Below are 19,253 nucleotides of genomic sequence, written 5' to 3' on the forward strand. Positions count from 1 at the left end.
AATGAGGGGGGTAGGGGGGAGCAGAGACGGGGAAGCATTTTGCTCAAATTATTTTTCATTTTTTGTATTGTTATATTAACATGTTAAAAGGCGCGTTTTAACTCGCATCCACTTCAAACGGATGTGTCTGGCACTGTAAATTCGATGTAAATGTTTAGAAAGCTATGTTCTTGTCCCCCTTTAACGGGGCAAATTATTTACCTCAATTTGAATGAAATTTAAAGAGATTTTAAGAAGGGATAGAAAAAAGAAAATGATTTTTGGAACCCCAAAAGACAGTTGATACCCACGCAAGAGCACCCCGAGTTGTCAGTGGACTAACTTGGTATCCGTCTCTGCGCCCAATAACTCTACCCCAATGAGGGGGGTAGGGGGGAGCAGAGACGGGGGAGCATTTTGCTCAAATTATTTTTCATTTTTTGTATTGTTATATTAACATGTTAAAAGGCGCGTTTTAACTCGCATCCAGTTCACACGGATGTATCTGGCACTGTAAATTCGATGTAAATGTTTAGAAAGCTATGTTCTTGTCCCCCTTTAAGGGGGCAAGTTATTTACCTAAATTTGAATGAAATTTAAAGAGGTTTTAAGAAGGGATAGAAGAAAGAAAATGATTTTTGGAACACCAACAGACAGTTGATACCCACGCAAGAGCACCCCGGGTTGTCAGTGGACTAACTTGGTATCCGTCTATTAATTATTAAATACAAATTCTAATTTTAAAACTTACCTAAATCTTCAATATTTCTTATTTTTCTAAATTTAACCAATCCTTCTAAAAAAAAACTACTCCTCCCAAATATATCCAAAAATCACCCAAAAATTTACAAAATACCCCACAACACAGGTTCACGGGATAATGATAGGGTTTTTGGATTGCTTGAAACGTGAATGAGAAATTGCCGTACGTTAAAGCCATGTCAAGTGGCAGAAAAATGGCGTTTAGGTGAATTGCCCCCTTAAGACGAACATTTTAAAGAAAATCGTTGATGTAATCGACATCAACCTAACAGATGTAGAGAAATCCTCGAGTTTCAGACTTCTGCCAGAGTTGTGAATGAAAACAGTAATTTCATGACATTATACGACGAAAACAGGCTTTGCACCAAAATCTAAGAAAATGTGTCCCACATGGGAGCAAAAGACGCTTTCGCGTCTTATATAATGTTTTCAGCATCATCAGGTTTTCGGAGCTCCCTCGGCGGGTGGACCCGTGAGGGTGGGACTCTGCAGAGACTCTGCGCCCAGTAACTCTACCCCAATGAGGGGGGTAGGGGGGAGCAGAGACGGGGGAGCATTTTGCTCAAATTATTTTTCATTTTTTGTATTGTTATATTAACATGTTAAAAGGCGCGTTTTAACTCGCATCCAGTTCACACGGATGTATCTGGCACTGTAAATTCGATGTAAATGTTTAGAAAGCTATGTTCTTGTCCCCCTTTAAGGGGGCAAATTATTTACCTAAATTTGAATGAAATTTAAAGAGGTTTTAAGAAGGGATAGAAGAAAGAAAATGATTTTTGGAACACCAACAGACAGTTGATACCCACGCAAGAGCACCCCGGGTTGTCAGTGGACTAACTTGGTATCCGTCTCTGCGCCTAGTAATTCTACCCCAATCAGGGGGGTAGGGGGAAGCAGAGACGGGGGAGCATTTTGCTCAAATTATTTTTCATTTTTTGTATTGTTATATTAACATGTTAAAAGGCGCGTTTTAACTCGCATCCAGTTCACACGGATGTATCTGGCACTGTAAATTCGATGTAAATGTTTAGAAAGCTATGTTCTTGTCCCCCTTTAAGGGGGCAAGTTATTTACCTAAATTTGAATGAAATTTAAAGAGGTTTTAAGAAGGGATAGAAGAAAGAAAATGATTTTTGGAACACCAACAGACAGTTGATACCCACGCAAGAGCACCCCGGGTTGTCAGTGGACTAACTTGGTATCCGTCTATTAATTATTAAATACAAATTCTAATTTGAAAACTTCACTAAATCTTCAATATTTCTTATTTCTCTTAATTTCGTCTATTAATTATTAAATACAAATTCTAATTTGAAAACTTCACTAAATCTTCAATATTTCTTATTTCTCTTAATTTCGTCTATTAATTATTAAATACAAATTCTAATTTTAAAACTTAACTAAATCTCCAATATTTCTTATTTCTCTTAACTTAACCAATCCTTCTAAAAAAAAAAACACTGCTCCTCCCAAATATATCCAAAAATCACCCAAAAATTTACAAAATACCCCACAACATAGGTACACGGGATAATGATAGGGTTTTTGGATTGCTTGAAACGTGAATGAGAAATTGCCGTACGTTAAGGCCATGTCAAGTGGCAGAAAAATGGCGTTTAGGTGAATTGCCCCCTTAAGACGAACATTTTAAAGAAAATCGTTGATGTAATCGATATCAACCTAACAGATGTAAAGCGATCCACAAGTTTAAGACTTCTGCCAGAGTTGTGAATGAAAACAGTAATTTCATGACATTATAGGACGAAAACAAGCTTCGCACCAAAATCTAAGAAAATGTGTCCCACATGGGAGCAAAAGACGCTTTCGCGTCTTATATAATGTTTTCAGCATCATCAGGTTTTCGGAGCTCCCTCGGCGGGTGGACCGGTGAGGGTGGGACTCTGCAGAGACTCTGCTCCCAGTAACTCTACCCCAATGAGGGGGGTAGGGGGGAGCAGAGACGGGGGAGCATTTTGCTCAAATTATTTTTCATTTTTTGTATTGTTACATTAACATGTTAAAAGGCGCGTTTTAACTCGCATCCACTTCACACGGATGTATCTGGCACTGTAAATTCGATGTAAATGTTTAGAAAGCTATGTTCTTGTCCCCCTTTAAGGGGGCAAATTATTTACCTAAATTTGAATGAAATTTAAAGAGGTTTTAAGAAGGGATAGAAGAAAGAAAATGATTTTTGGAACACCAACAGACAGTTGATACCCACGCAAGAGCACCCCGGGTTGTCAGTGGACTAACTTGGTATCCGTCTCTGCGCCTAGTAATTCTACCCCAATCAGGGGGGTAGGGGGAAGCAGAGACGGGGGAGCATTTTGCTCAAATTATTTTTCATTTTTTGTATTGTTATATTAACATGTTAAAAGGCGCGTTTTAACTCGCATCCAGTTCACACGGATGTATCTGGCACTGTAAATTCGATGTAAATGTTTAGAAAGCTATGTTCTTGTCCCCCTTTAAGGGGGCAAGTTATTTACCTAAATTTGAATGAAATTTAAAGAGGTTTTAAGAAGGGATAGAAGAAAGAAAATGATTTTTGGAACACCAACAGACAGTTGATACCCACGCAAGAGCACCCCGGGTTGTCAGTGGACTAACTTGGTATCCGTCTATTAATTATTAAATACAAATTCTAATTTGAAAACTTCACTAAATCTTCAATATTTCTTATTTCTCTTAATTTCGTCTATTAATTATTAAATACAAATTCTAATTTGAAAACTTCACTAAATCTTCAATATTTCTTATTTCTCTTAATTTCGTCTATTAATTATTAAATACAAATTCTAATTTTAAAACTTAACTAAATCTCCAATATTTCTTATTTCTCTTAACTTAACCAATCCTTCTAAAAAAAAAAACACTGCTCCTCCCAAATATATCCAAAAATCACCCAAAAATTTACAAAATACCCCACAACATAGGTACACGGGATAATGATAGGGTTTTTGGATTGCTTGAAACGTGAATGAGAAATTGCCGTACGTTAAGGCCATGTCAAGTGGCAGAAAAATGGCGTTTAGGTGAATTGCCCCCTTAAGACGAACATTTTAAAGAAAATCGTTGATGTAATCGATATCAACCTAACAGATGTAAAGCGATCCACAAGTTTAAGACTTCTGCCAGAGTTGTGAATGAAAACAGTAATTTCATGACATTATAGGACGAAAACAAGCTTCGCACCAAAATCTAAGAAAATGTGTCCCACATGGGAGCAAAAGACGCTTTCGCGTCTTATATAATGTTTTCAGCATCATCAGGTTTTCGGAGCTCCCTCGGCGGGTGGACCGGTGAGGGTGGGACTCTGCAGAGACTCTGCTCCCAGTAACTCTACCCCAATGAGGGGGGTAGGGGGGAGCAGAGACGGGGGAGCATTTTGCTCAAATTATTTTTCATTTTTTGTATTGTTACATTAACATGTTAAAAGGCGCGTTTTAACTCGCATCCACTTCACACGGATGTATCTGGCACTGTAAATTCGATGTAAATGTTTAGAAAGCTATGTTCTTGTCCCCCTTTAAGGGGGCAAATTATTTACCTAAATTTGAATGAAATTTAAAGAGGTTTTAAGAAGGGATAGAAGAAAGAAAATGATTTTTGGAACACCAACAGACAGTTGATACCCACGCAAGAGCACCCCGGGTTGTCAGTGGACTAACTTGGTATCCGTCTCTGCGCCTAGTAATTCTACCCCAATCAGGGGGGTAGGGGGAAGCAGAGACGGGGGAGCATTTTGCTCAAATTATTTTTCATTTTTTGTATTGTTATATTAACATGTTAAAAGGCGCGTTTTAACTCGCATCCAGTTCACACGGATGTATCTGGCACTGTAAATTCGATGTAAATGTTTAGAAAGCTATGTTCTTGTCCCCCTTTAAGGGGGCAAGTTATTTACCTAAATTTGAATGAAATTTAAAGAGGTTTTAAGAAGGGATAGAAGAAAGAAAATGATTTTTGGAACACCAACAGACAGTTGATACCCACGCAAGAGCACCCCGGGTTGTCAGTGGACTAACTTGGTATCCGTCTATTAATTATTAAATACAAATTCTAATTTGAAAACTTCACTAAATCTTCAATATTTCTTATTTCTCTTAATTTCGTCTATTAATTATTAAATACAAATTCTAATTTGAAAACTTCACTAAATCTTCAATATTTCTTATTTCTCTTAATTTCGTCTATTAATTATTAAATACAAATTCTAATTTTAAAACTTAACTAAATCTCCAATATTTCTTATTTCTCTTAACTTAACCAATCCTTCTAAAAAAAAAAACACTGCTCCTCCCAAATATATCCAAAAATCACCCAAAAATTTACAAAATACCCCACAACATAGGTACACGGGATAATGATAGGGTTTTTGGATTGCTTGAAACGTGAATGAGAAATTGCCGTACGTTAAGGCCATGTCAAGTGGCAGAAAAATGGCGTTTAGGTGAATTGCCCCCTTAAGACGAACATTTTAAAGAAAATCGTTGATGTAATCGATATCAACCTAACAGATGTAAAGCGATCCACAAGTTTAAGACTTCTGCCAGAGTTGTGAATGAAAACAGTAATTTCATGACATTATAGGACGAAAACAAGCTTCGCACCAAAATCTAAGAAAATGTGTCCCACATGGGAGCAAAAGACGCTTTCGCGTCTTATATAATGTTTTCAGCATCATCAGGTTTTCGGAGCTCCCTCGGCGGGTGGACCGGTGAGGGTGGGACTCTGCAGAGACTCTGCTCCCAGTAACTCTACCCCAATGAGGGGGGTAGGGGGGAGCAGAGACGGGGGAGCATTTTGCTCAAATTATTTTTCATTTTTTGTATTGTTACATTAACATGTTAAAAGGCGCGTTTTAACTCGCATCCACTTCACACGGATGTATCTGGCACTGTAAATTCGATGTAAATGTTTAGAAAGCTATGTTCTTGTCCCCCTTTAAGGGGGCAAATTATTTACCTAAATTTGAATGAAATTTAAAGAGGTTTTAAGAAGGGATAGAAGAAAGAAAATGATTTTTGGAACACCAACAGACAGTTGATACCCACGCAAGAGCACCCCGGGTTGTCAGTGGACTAACTTGGTATCCGTCTCTGCGCCTAGTAATTCTACCCCAATCAGGGGGGTAGGGGGAAGCAGAGACGGGGGAGCATTTTGCTCAAATTATTTTTCATTTTTTGTATTGTTATATTAACATGTTAAAAGGCGCGTTTTAACTCGCATCCAGTTCACACGGATGTATCTGGCACTGTAAATTCGATGTAAATGTTTAGAAAGCTATGTTCTTGTCCCCCTTTAAGGGGGCAAGTTATTTACCTAAATTTGAATGAAATTTAAAGAGGTTTTAAGAAGGGATAGAAGAAAGAAAATGATTTTTGGAACACCAACAGACAGTTGATACCCACGCAAGAGCACCCCGGGTTGTCAGTGGACTAACTTGGTATCCGTCTCTGCGCCTAGTAATTCTACCCCAATCAGGCGGGTAGGGGGAAGCAGAGACGGGGGAGCTTTTTGCTCAAATTATTTTTCATTTTTTGTATTGTTATATTAACATGTTAAAAGGCGCGTTTTAACTCGCATCCAGTTCACACGGATGTATCTGGCACTGTAAATTCGATGTAAATGTTTAGAAAGCTATGTTCTTGTCCCCCTTTAAGGGGGCAAGTTATTTACCTAAATTTGAATGAAATTTAAAGAGGTTTTAAGAAGGGATAGAAGAAAGAAAATGATTTTTGGAACACCAACAGACAGTTGATACCCACGCAAGAGCACCCCGGGTTGTCAGTGGACTAACTTGGTATCCGTCTATTAATTATTAAATACAAATTCTAATTTGAAAACTTCACTAAATCTTCAATATTTCTTATTTCTCTTAATTTCGTCTATTAATTATTAAATACAAATTCTAATTTGAAAACTTCACTAAATCTTCAATATTTCTTATTTCTCTTAATTTCGTCTATTAATTATTAAATACAAATTCTAATTTTAAAACTTAACTAAATCTCCAATATTTCTTATTTCTCTTAACTTAACCAATCCTTCTAAAAAAAAAAACACTGCTCCTCCCAAATATATCCAAAAATCACCCAAAAATTTACAAAATACCCCACAACATAGGTACACGGGATAATGATAGGGTTTTTGGATTGCTTGAAACGTGAATGAGAAATTGCCGTACGTTAAGGCCATGTCAAGTGGCAGAAAAATGGCGTTTAGGTGAATTGCCCCCTTAAGACGAACATTTTAAAGAAAATCGTTGATGTAATCGATATCAACCTAACAGATGTAAAGCGATCCACAAGTTTAAGACTTCTGCCAGAGTTGTGAATGAAAACAGTAATTTCATGACATTATAGGACGAAAACAAGCTTCGCACCAAAATCTAAGAAAATGTGTCCCACATGGGAGCAAAAGACGCTTTCGCGTCTTATATAATGTTTTCAGCATCATCAGGTTTTCGGAGCTCCCTCGGCGGGTGGACCGGTGAGGGTGGGACTCTGCAGAGACTCTGCTCCCAGTAACTCTACCCCAATGAGGGGGGTAGGGGGGAGCAGAGACGGGGGAGCATTTTGCTCAAATTATTTTTCATTTTTTGTATTGTTACATTAACATGTTAAAAGGCGCGTTTTAACTCGCATCCACTTCACACGGATGTATCTGGCACTGTAAATTCGATGTAAATGTTTAGAAAGCTATGTTCTTGTCCCCCTTTAAGGGGGAAAATTATTTACCTAAATTTGAATGAAATTTAAAGAGGTTTTAAGAAGGGATAGAAGAAAGAAAATGATTTTTGGAACACCAACAGACAGTTGATACCCACGCAAGAGCACCCCGGGTTGTCAGTGGACTAACTTGGTATCCGTCTCTGCGCCTAGTAATTCTACCCCAATCAGGGGGGTAGGGGGAAGCAGAGACGGGGGAGCATTTTGCTCAAATTATTTTTCATTTTTTGTATTGTTATATTAACATGTTAAAAGGCGCGTTTTAACTCGCATCCACTTCACACGGATGCATCTGGCACTGTAAATTCGATGTAAATGTTTAGAAAGCTATGTTCTTGTCCCCCTTTAAGGGGGCAAGTTATTTACCTAAATTTGAATGAAATTTAAAGAGGTTTTAAGAAGGGATAGAAGAAAGAAAATGATTTTTGGAACACCAACAGACAGTTGATACCCACGCAAGAGCACCCCGGGTTGTCAGTGGACTAACTTGGTATCCGTCTATTAATTATTAAATACAAATTCTAATTTGAAAACTTCACTAAATCTTCAATATTTCTTATTTCTCTTAATTTCGTCTATTAATTATTAAATACAAATTCTAATTTGAAAACTTCACTAAATCTTCAATATTTCTTATTTCTCTTAATTTCGTCTATTAATTATTAAATACAAATTCTAATTTTAAAACTTAACTAAATCTCCAATATTTCTTATTTCTCTTAACTTAACCAATCCTTCTAAAAAAAAAAACACTGCTCCTCCCAAATATATCCAAAAATCACCCAAAAATTTACAAAATACCCCACAACATAGGTACACGGGATAATGATAGGGTTTTTGGATTGCTTGAAACGTGAATGAGAAATTGCCGTACGTTAAGGCCATGTCAAGTGGCAGAAAAATGGCGTTTAGGTGAATTGCCCCCTTAAGACGAACATTTTAAAGAAAATCGTTGATGTAATCGATATCAACTTAACAGATGTAAAGCGATCCACAAGTTTAAGACTTCTGCCAGAGTTGTGAATGAAAACAGTAATTTCATGACATTATAGGACGAAAATACTGTATCCGTCTATTAATTATTAAATACAAATTCTAATTTGAAAACTTCACTAAATCTTCAATATTTCTTATTTCTCTTAATTTCGTCTATTAATTATTAAATACAAATTCTAATTTGAAAACTTCACTAAATCTTCAATATTTCTTATTTCTCTTAATTTCGTCTATTAATTATTAAATACAAATTCTAATTTTAAAACTTAACTAAATCTCCAATATTTCTTATTTCTCTTAACTTAACCAATCCTTCTAAAAAAAAAAACACTGCTCCTCCCAAATATATCCAAAAATCACCCAAAAATTTACAAAATACCCCACAACATAGGTACACGGGATAATGATAGGGTTTTTGGATTGCTTGAAACGTGAATGAGAAATTGCCGTACGTTAAGGCCATGTCAAGTGGCAGAAAAATGGCGTTTAGGTGAATTGCCCCCTTAAGACGAACATTTTAAAGAAAATCGTTGATGTAATCGATATCAACTTAACAGATGTAAAGCGATCCACAAGTTTAAGACTTCTGCCAGAGTTGTGAATGAAAACAGTAATTTCATGACATTATAGGACGAAAACAAGCTTCGCACCAAAATCTAAGAAAATGTGTCCCACATGGGAGCAAAAGACGCTTTCGCGTCTTATATAATGTTTTCAGCATCATCAGGTTTTCGGAGCTCCCTCGGCGGGTGGACCGGTGAGGGTGGGACTCTGCAGAGACTCTGCTCCCAGTAACTCTACCCCAATGAGGGGGGTAGGGGGGAGCAGAGACGGGGGAGCATTTTGCTCAAATTATTTTTCATTTTTTGTATTGTTACATTAACATGTTAAAAGGCGCGTTTTAACTCGCATCCACTTCACACGGATGTATCTGGCACTGTAAATTCGATGTAAATGTTTAGAAAGCTATGTTCTTGTCCCCCTTTAAGGGGGCAAATTATTTACCTAAATTTGAATGAAATTTAAAGAGGTTTTAAGAAGGGATAGAAGAAAGAAAATGATTTTTGGAACACCAACAGACAGTTGATACCCACGCAAGAGCACCCCGGGTTGTCAGTGGACTAACTTGGTATCCGTCTATTAATTATTAAATACAAATTCTAATTTGAAAACTTCACTAAATCTTCAATATTTCTTATTTCTCTTAATTTCGTCTATTAATTATTAAATACAAATTCTAATTTGAAAACTTCACTAAATCTTCAATATTTCTTATTTCTCTTAATTTCGTCTATTAATTATTAAATACAAATTCTAATTTTAAAACTTAACTAAATCTCCAATATTTCTTATTTCTCTTAACTTAACCAATCCTTCTAAAAAAAAAAACACTGCTCCTCCCAAATATATCCAAAAATCACCCAAAAATTTACAAAATACCCCACAACATAGGTACACGGGATAATGATAGGGTTTTTGGATTGCTTGAAACGTGAATGAGAAATTGCCGTACGTTAAGGCCATGTCAAGTGGCAGAAAAATGGCGTTTAGGTGAATTGCCCCCTTAAGACGAACATTTTAAAGAAAATCGTTGATGTAATCGATATCAACTTAACAGATGTAAAGCGATCCACAAGTTTAAGACTTCTGCCAGAGTTGTGAATGAAAACAGTAATTTCATGACATTATAGGACGAAAACAAGCTTCGCACCAAAATCTAAGAAAATGTGTCCCACATGGGAGCAAAAGACGCTTTCGCGTCTTATATAATGTTTTCAGCATCATCAGGTTTTCGGAGCTCCCTCGGCGGGTGGACCGGTGAGGGTGGGACTCTGCAGAGACTCTGCTCCCAGTAACTCTACCCCAATGAGGGGGGTAGGGGGGAGCAGAGACGGGGGAGCATTTTGCTCAAATTATTTTTCATTTTTTGTATTGTTACATTAACATGTTAAAAGGCGCGTTTTAACTCGCATCCACTTCACACGGATGTATCTGGCACTGTAAATTCGATGTAAATGTTTAGAAAGCTATGTTCTTGTCCCCCTTTAAGGGGGCAAATTATTTACCTAAATTTGAATGAAATTTAAAGAGGTTTTAAGAAGGGATAGAAGAAAGAAAATGATTTTTGGAACACCAACAGACAGTTGATACCCACGCAAGAGCACCCCGGGTTGTCAGTGGACTAACTTGGTATCCGTCTATTAATTATTAAATACAAATTCTAATTTGAAAACTTCACTAAATCTTCAATATTTCTTATTTCTCTTAATTTCGTCTATTAATTATTAAATACAAATTCTAATTTGAAAACTTCACTAAATCTTCAATATTTCTTATTTCTCTTAATTTCGTCTATTAATTATTAAATACAAATTCTAATTTTAAAACTTAACTAAATCTCCAATATTTCTTATTTCTCTTAACTTAACCAATCCTTCTAAAAAAAAAAACACTGCTCCTCCCAAATATATCCAAAAATCACCCAAAAATTTACAAAATACCCCACAACATAGGTACACGGGATAATGATAGGGTTTTTGGATTGCTTGAAACGTGAATGAGAAATTGCCGTACGTTAAGGCCATGTCAAGTGGCAGAAAAATGGCGTTTAGGTGAATTGCCCCCTTAAGACGAACATTTTAAAGAAAATCGTTGATGTAATCGATATCAACTTAACAGATGTAAAGCGATCCACAAGTTTAAGACTTCTGCCAGAGTTGTGAATGAAAACAGTAATTTCATGACATTATAGGACGAAAACAAGCTTCGCACCAAAATCTAAGAAAATGTGTCCCACATGGGAGCAAAAGACGCTTTCGCGTCTTATATAATGTTTTCAGCATCATCAGGTTTTCGGAGCTCCCTCGGCGGGTGGACCGGTGAGGGTGGGACTCTGCAGAGACTCTGCTCCCAGTAACTCTACCCCAATGAGGGGGGTAGGGGGGAGCAGAGACGGGGGAGCATTTTGCTCAAATTATTTTTCATTTTTTGTATTGTTACATTAACATGTTAAAAGGCGCGTTTTAACTCGCATCCACTTCACACGGATGTATCTGGCACTGTAAATTCGATGTAAATGTTTAGAAAGCTATGTTCTTGTCCCCCTTTAAGGGGGCAAATTATTTACCTAAATTTGAATGAAATTTAAAGAGGTTTTAAGAAGGGATAGAAGAAAGAAAATGATTTTTGGAACACCAACAGACAGTTGATACCCACGCAAGAGCACCCCGGGTTGTCAGTGGACTAACTTGGTATCCGTCTATTAATTATTAAATACAAATTCTAATTTGAAAACTTCACTAAATCTTCAATATTTCTTATTTCTCTTAATTTCGTCTATTAATTATTAAATACAAATTCTAATTTGAAAACTTCACTAAATCTTCAATATTTCTTATTTCTCTTAATTTCGTCTATTAATTATTAAATACAAATTCTAATTTTAAAACTTAACTAAATCTCCAATATTTCTTATTTCTCTTAACTTAACCAATCCTTCTAAAAAAAAAAACACTGCTCCTCCCAAATATATCCAAAAATCACCCAAAAATTTACAAAATACCCCACAACATAGGTACACGGGATAATGATAGGGTTTTTGGATTGCTTGAAACGTGAATGAGAAATTGCCGTACGTTAAGGCCATGTCAAGTGGCAGAAAAATGGCGTTTAGGTGAATTGCCCCCTTAAGACGAACATTTTAAAGAAAATCGTTGATGTAATCGATATCAACCTAACAGATGTAAAGCGATCCACAAGTTTAAGACTTCTGCCAGAGTTGTGAATGAAAACAGTAATTTCATGACATTATAGGACGAAAACAAGCTTCGCACCAAAATCTAAGAAAATGTGTCCCACATGGGAGCAAAAGACGCTTTCGCGTCTTATATAATGTTTTCAGCATCATCAGGTTTTCGGAGCTCCCTCGGCGGGTGGACCGGTGAGGGTGGGACTCTGCAGAGACTCTGCTCCCAGTAACTCTACCCCAATGAGGGGGGTAGGGGGGAGCAGAGACGGGGGAGCATTTTGCTCAAATTATTTTTCATTTTTTGTATTGTTACATTAACATGTTAAAAGGCGCGTTTTAACTCGCATCCAGTTCACACGGATGTATCTGGCACTGTAAATTCGATGTAAATGTTTAGAAAGCTATGTTCTTGTCCCCCTTTAAGGGGGCAAATTATTTACCTAAATTTGAATGAAATTTAAAGAGGTTTTAAGAAGGGATAGAAGAAAGAAAATGATTTTTGGAACACCAACAGACAGTTGATACCCACGCAAGAGCACCCCGGGTTGTCAGTGGACTAACTTGGTATCCGTCTATTAATTATTAAATACAAATTCTAATTTGAAAACTTCACTAAATCTTCAATATTTCTTATTTCTCTTAATTTCGTCTATTAATTATTAAATACAAATTCTAATTTGAAAACTTCACTAAATCTTCAATATTTCTTATTTCTCTTAATTTCGTCTATTAATTATTAAATACAAATTCTAATTTTAAAACTTAACTAAATCTCCAATATTTCTTATTTCTCTTAACTTAACCAATCCTTCTAAAAAAAAAAACACTGCTCCTCCCAAATATATCCAAAAATCACCCAAAAATTTACAAAATACCCCACAACATAGGTACACGGGATAATGATAGGGTTTTTGGATTGCTTGAAACGTGAATGAGAAATTGCCGTACGTTAAGGCCATGTCAAGTGGCAGAAAAATGGCGTTTAGGTGAATTGCCCCCTTAAGACGAACATTTTAAAGAAAATCGTTGATGTAATCGATATCAACCTAACAGATGTAAAGCGATCCACAAGTTTAAGACTTCTGCCAGAGTTGTGAATGAAAACAGTAATTTCATGACATTATAGGACGAAAACAAGCTTCGCACCAAAATCTAAGAAAATGTGTCCCACATGGGAGCAAAAGACGCTTTCGCGTCTTATATAATGTTTTCAGCATCATCAGGTTTTCGGAGCTCCCTCGGCGGGTGGACCGGTGAGGGTGGGACTCTGCAGAGACTCTGCTCCCAGTAACTCTACCCCAATGAGGGGGGTAGGGGGGAGCAGAGACGGGGGAGCATTTTGCTCAAATTATTTTTCATTTTTTGTATTGTTACATTAACATGTTAAAAGGCGCGTTTTAACTCGCATCCACTTCACACGGATGTATCTGGCACTGTAAATTCGATGTAAATGTTTAGAAAGCTATGTTCTTGTCCCCCTTTAAGGGGGCAAATTATTTACCTAAATTTGAATGAAATTTAAAGAGGTTTTAAGAAGGGATAGAAGAAAGAAAATGATTTTTGGAACACCAACAGACAGTTGATACCCACGCAAGAGCACCCCGGGTTGTCAGTGGACTAACTTGGTATCCGTCTATTAATTATTAAATACAAATTCTAATTTGAAAACTTCACTAAATCTTCAATATTTCTTATTTCTCTTAATTTCGTCTATTAATTATTAAATACAAATTCTAATTTGAAAACTTCACTAAATCTTCAATATTTCTTATTTCTCTTAATTTCGTCTATTAATTATTAAATACAAATTCTAATTTTAAAACTTAACTAAATCTCCAATATTTCTTATTTCTCTTAACTTAACCAATCCTTCTAAAAAAAAAAACACTGCTCCTCCCAAATATATCCAAAAATCACCCAAAAATTTACAAAATACCCCACAACATAGGTACACGGGATAATGATAGGGTTTTTGGATTGCTTGAAACGTGAATGAGAAATTGCCGTACGTTAAGGCCATGTCAAGTGGCAGAAAAATGGCGTTTAGGTGAATTGCCCCCTTAAGACGAACATTTTAAAGAAAATCGTTGATGTAATCGATATCAACCTAACAGATGTAAAGCGATCCACAAGTTTAAGACTTCTGCCAGAGTTGTGAATGAAAACAGTAATTTCATGACATTATAGGACGAAAACAAGCTTCGCACCAAAATCTAAGAAAATGTGTCCCACATGGGAGCAAAAGACGCTTTCGCGTCTTATATAATGTTTTCAGCATCATCAGGTTTTCGGAGCTCCCTCGGCGGGTGGACCGGTGAGGGTGGGACTCTGCAGAGACTCTGCTCCCAGTAACTCTACCCCAATGAGGGGGGTAGGGGGGAGCAGAGACGGGGGAGCATTTTGCTCAAATTATTTTTCATTTTTTGTATTGTTACATTAACATGTTAAAAGGCGCGTTTTAACTCGCATCCACTTCACACGGATGTATCTGGCACTGTAAATTCGATGTAAATGTTTAGAAAGCTATGTTCTTGTCCCCCTTTAAGGGGGCAAATTATTTACCTAAATTTGAATGAAATTTAAAGAGGTTTTAAGAAGGGATAGAAGAAAGAAAATGATTTTTGGAACACCAACAGACAGTTGATACCCACGCAAGAGCATTCCGGGTTGTCAGTGGACTAACTTGGTATCCGTCTATTAATTATTAAATACAAATTCTAATTTGAAAACTTCACTAAATCTTCAATATTTCTTATTTCTCTTAATTTCGTCTATTAATTATTAAATACAAATTCTAATTTGAAAACTTCACTAAATCTTCAATATTTCTTATTTCTCTTAATTTCGTCTATTAATTATTAAATACAAATTCTAATTTGAAAACTTCACTAAATCTTCAATATTTCTTATTTCTCTTAATTTCGTCTATTAATTATTAAATACAAATTCTAATTTTAAAACTTAACTAAATCTCCAATATTTCTTATTTCTCTTAACTTAACCAATCCTTCTAAAAAAAAAAACACTGCTCCTCCCAAATATATCCAAAAATCACCCAAAAATTTACAAAATACCCCACAACATAGGTACACGGGATAATGATAGGGTTTTTGGATTGCTTGAAACGTGAATGAGAAATTGCCGTACGTTAAGGCCATGTCAAGTGGCAGAAAAATGGCGTTTAGGTGAATTGCCCCCTTAAGACGAACATTTTAAAGAAAATCGTTGATGTAATCGATATCAACCTAACAGATGTAAAGCGATCCACAAGTTTAAGACTTCTGCCAGAGTTGTGAATGAAAACAGTAATTTCATGACATTATAGGACGAAAACAAGCTTCGCACCAAAATCTAAGAAAATGTGTCCCACATGGGAGCAAAAGACGCTTTCGCGTCTTATATAATGTTTTCAGCATCATCAGGTTTTCGGAGCTCCCTCGGCGGGTGGACCGGTGAGGGTGGGACTCTGCAGAGACTCTGCTCCCAGTAACTCTACCCCAATGAGGGGGGTAGGGGGGAGCAGAGACGGGAGAGCATTTTGCTCAAATTATTTTTCATTTTTTGTATTGTTACATTAACATGTTAAAAGGCGCGTTTTAACTCGCATCCACTTCACACGGATGTATCTGGCACTGTAAATTCGATGTAAATGTTTAGAAAGCTATGTTCTTGTCCCCCTTTAAGGGGGCAAATTATTTACCTAAATTTGAATGAAATTTAAAGAGGTTTTAAGAAGGGATAGAAGAAAGAAAATGATTTTTGGAACACCAACAGACAGTTGATACCCACGCAAGAGCACCCCGGGTTGTCAGTGGACTAACTTGGTATCCGTCTATTAATTATTAAATACAAATTCTAATTTGAAAACTTCACTAAATCTTCAATATTTCTTATTTCTCTTAATTTCGTCTATTAATTATTAAATACAAATTCTAATTTGAAAACTTAACTAAATCTCCAATATTTCTTATTTCTCTTAACTTAACCAATCCTTCTAAAAAAAAAAACACTGCTCCTCCCAAATATATCCAAAAATCACCCAAAAATTTACAAAATACCCCACAACATAGGTACACGGGATAATGATAGGGTTTTTGGATTGCTTGAAACGTGAATGAGAAATTGCCGTACGTTAAGGCCATGTCAAGTGGCAGAAAAATGGCGTTTAGGTGAATTGCCCCCTTAAGACGAACATTTTAAAGAAAATCGTTGATGTAATCGATATCAACCTAACAGATGTAAAGCGATCCACAAGTTTAAGACTTCTGCCAGAGTTGTGAATGAAAACAGTAATTTCATGACATTATAGGACGAAAACAAGCTTCGCACCAAAATCTAAGAAAATGTGTCCCACATGGGAGCAAAAGACGCTTTCGCGTCTTATATAATGTTTTCAGCATCATCAGGTTTTCGGAGCTCCCTCGGCGGGTGGACCGGTGAGGGTGGGACTCTGCAGAGACTCTGCTCCCAGTAACTCTACCCCAATGAGGGGGGTAGGGGGGAGCAGAGACGGGGGAGCATTTTGCTCAAATTATTTTTCATTTTTTGTATTGTTACATTAACATGTTAAAAGGCGCGTTTTAACTCGCATCCACTTCACACGGATGTATCTGGCACTGTAAATTCGATGTAAATGTTTAGAAAGCTATGTTCTTGTCCCCCTTTAAGGGGGCAAATTATTTACCTAAATTTGAATGAAATTTAAAGAGGTTTTAAGAAGGGATAGAAGAAAGAAAATGATTTTTGGAACACCAACAGACAGTTGATACCCACGCAAGAGCACCCCGGGTTGTCAGTGGACTAACTTGGTATCCGTCTATTAATTATTAAATACAAATTCTAATTTGAAAACTTCACTAAATCTTCAATATTTCTTATTTCTCTTAATTTCGTCTATTAATTATTAAATACAAATTCTAATTTTAAAACTTAACTAAATCTCCAATATTTCTTATTTCTCTTAACTTAACCAATCCTTCTAAAAAAAAAAACACTGCTCCTCCCAAATATATCCAAAAATCACCCAAAAATTTACAAAATACCCCACAACATAGGTACACGGGATAATGATAGGGTTTTTGGATTGCTTGAAACGTGAATGAGAAATTGCCGTACGTTAAGGCCATGTCAAGTGGCAGAAAAATGGCGTTTAGGTGAATTGCCCCCTTAAGACGAACATTTTAAAGAAAATCGTTGATGTAATCGATATCAACCTAACAGATGTAAAGCGATCCACAAGTTTAAGACTTCTGCCAGAGTTGTGAATGAAAACAGTAATTTCATGACATTATAGGACGAAAACAAGCTTCGCACCAAAATCTAAGAAAATGTGTCCCACATGGGAGCAAAAGACGCTTTCGCGTCTTATATAATGTTTTCAGCATCATCAGGTTTTCGGAGCTCCCTCGGCGGGTGGACCGGTGAGGGTGGGACTCTGCAGAGACTCTGCTCCCAGTAACTCTACCCCAATGAGGGGGGTAGGGGGGAGCAGAGACGGGGGAGCATTTTGCTCAAATTATTTTTCATTTTTTGTATTGTTACATTAACATGTTAAAAGGCGCGTTTTAACTCGCATCCACTTCACACGGATGTATCTGGCACTGTAAATTCGATGTAAATGTTTAGAAAGCTATGTTCTTGTCCCCCTTTAAGGGGGCAAATTATTTACCTAAATTTGAATGAAATTTAAAGAGGTTTTAAGAAGGGATAGAAGAAAGAAAATGATTTTTGGAACACCAACAGACAGTTGATACCCACGCAAGAGCACCCCGGGTTGTCAGTGGACTAACTTGGTATCCGTCTATTAATTATTAAATACAAATTCTAATTTGAAAACTTCACTAAATCTTCAATATTTCTTATTTCTCTTAATTTCGTCTATTAATTATTAAATACAAATTCTAATTTTAAAACTTAACTAAATCTCCAATATTTCTTATTTCTCTTAACTTAACCAATCCTTCTAAAAAAAAAAACACTGCTCCTCCCAAATATATCCAAAAATCACCCAAAAATTTACAAAATACCCCACAACATAGGTACACGGGATAATGATAGGGTTTTTGGATTGCTTGAAACGTGAATGAGAAATTGCCGTACGTTAAGGCCATGTCAAGTGGCAGAAAAATGGCGTTTAGGTGAATTGCCCCCTTAAGACGAACATTTTAAAGAAAATCGTTGATGTAATCGATATCAACCTAACAGATGTAAAGCGATCCACAAGTTTAAGACTTCTGCCAGAGTTGTGAATGAAAACAGTAATTTCATGACATTATAGGACGAAAACAAGCTTCGCACCAAAATCTAAGAAAATGTGTCCCACATGGGAGCAAAAGACGCTTTCGCGTCTTATATAATGTTTTCAGCATCATCAGGTTTTCGGAGCTCCCTCGGCGGGTGGACCGGTGAGGGTGGGACTCTGCAGAGACTCTGCTCCCAGTAACTCTACCCCAATGAGGGGGGTAGGGGGGAGCAGAGACGGGGGAGCATTTTGCTCAAATTATTTTTCATTTTTTGTATTGTTACATTAACATGTTAAAAGGCGCGTTTTAACTCGCATCCACTTCACACGGATGTATCTGGCACTGTAAATTCGATGTAAATGTTTAGAAAGCTATGTTCTTGTCCCCCTTTAAGGGGGCAAATTATTTACCTAAATTTGAATGAAATTTAAAGAGGTTTTAAGAAGGGATAGAAGAAAGAAAATGATTTTTGGAACACCAACAGACAGTTGATACCCACGCAAGAGCACCCCGGGTTGTCAGTGGACTAACTTGGTATCCGTCTATTAATTATTAAATACAAATTCTAATTTGAAAACTTCACTAAATCTTCAATATTTCTTATTTCTCTTAATTTCGTCTATTAATTATTAAATACAAATTCTAATTTGAAAACTTAACTAAATCTCCAATATTTCTTATTTCTCTTAACTTAACCAATCCTTCTAAAAAAAAAAACACTGCTCCTCCCAAATATATCCAAAAATCACCCAAAAATTTACAAAATACCCCACAACATAGGTACAC

Source organism: Pavona decussata, unplaced genomic scaffold, assembly GCF_977016875.1.
Source record: "Pavona decussata unplaced genomic scaffold, jaPavDecu1.1 SCAFFOLD_51, whole genome shotgun sequence".
NCBI classification, from domain to species: domain Eukaryota; kingdom Metazoa; phylum Cnidaria; class Anthozoa; order Scleractinia; family Agariciidae; genus Pavona; species Pavona decussata.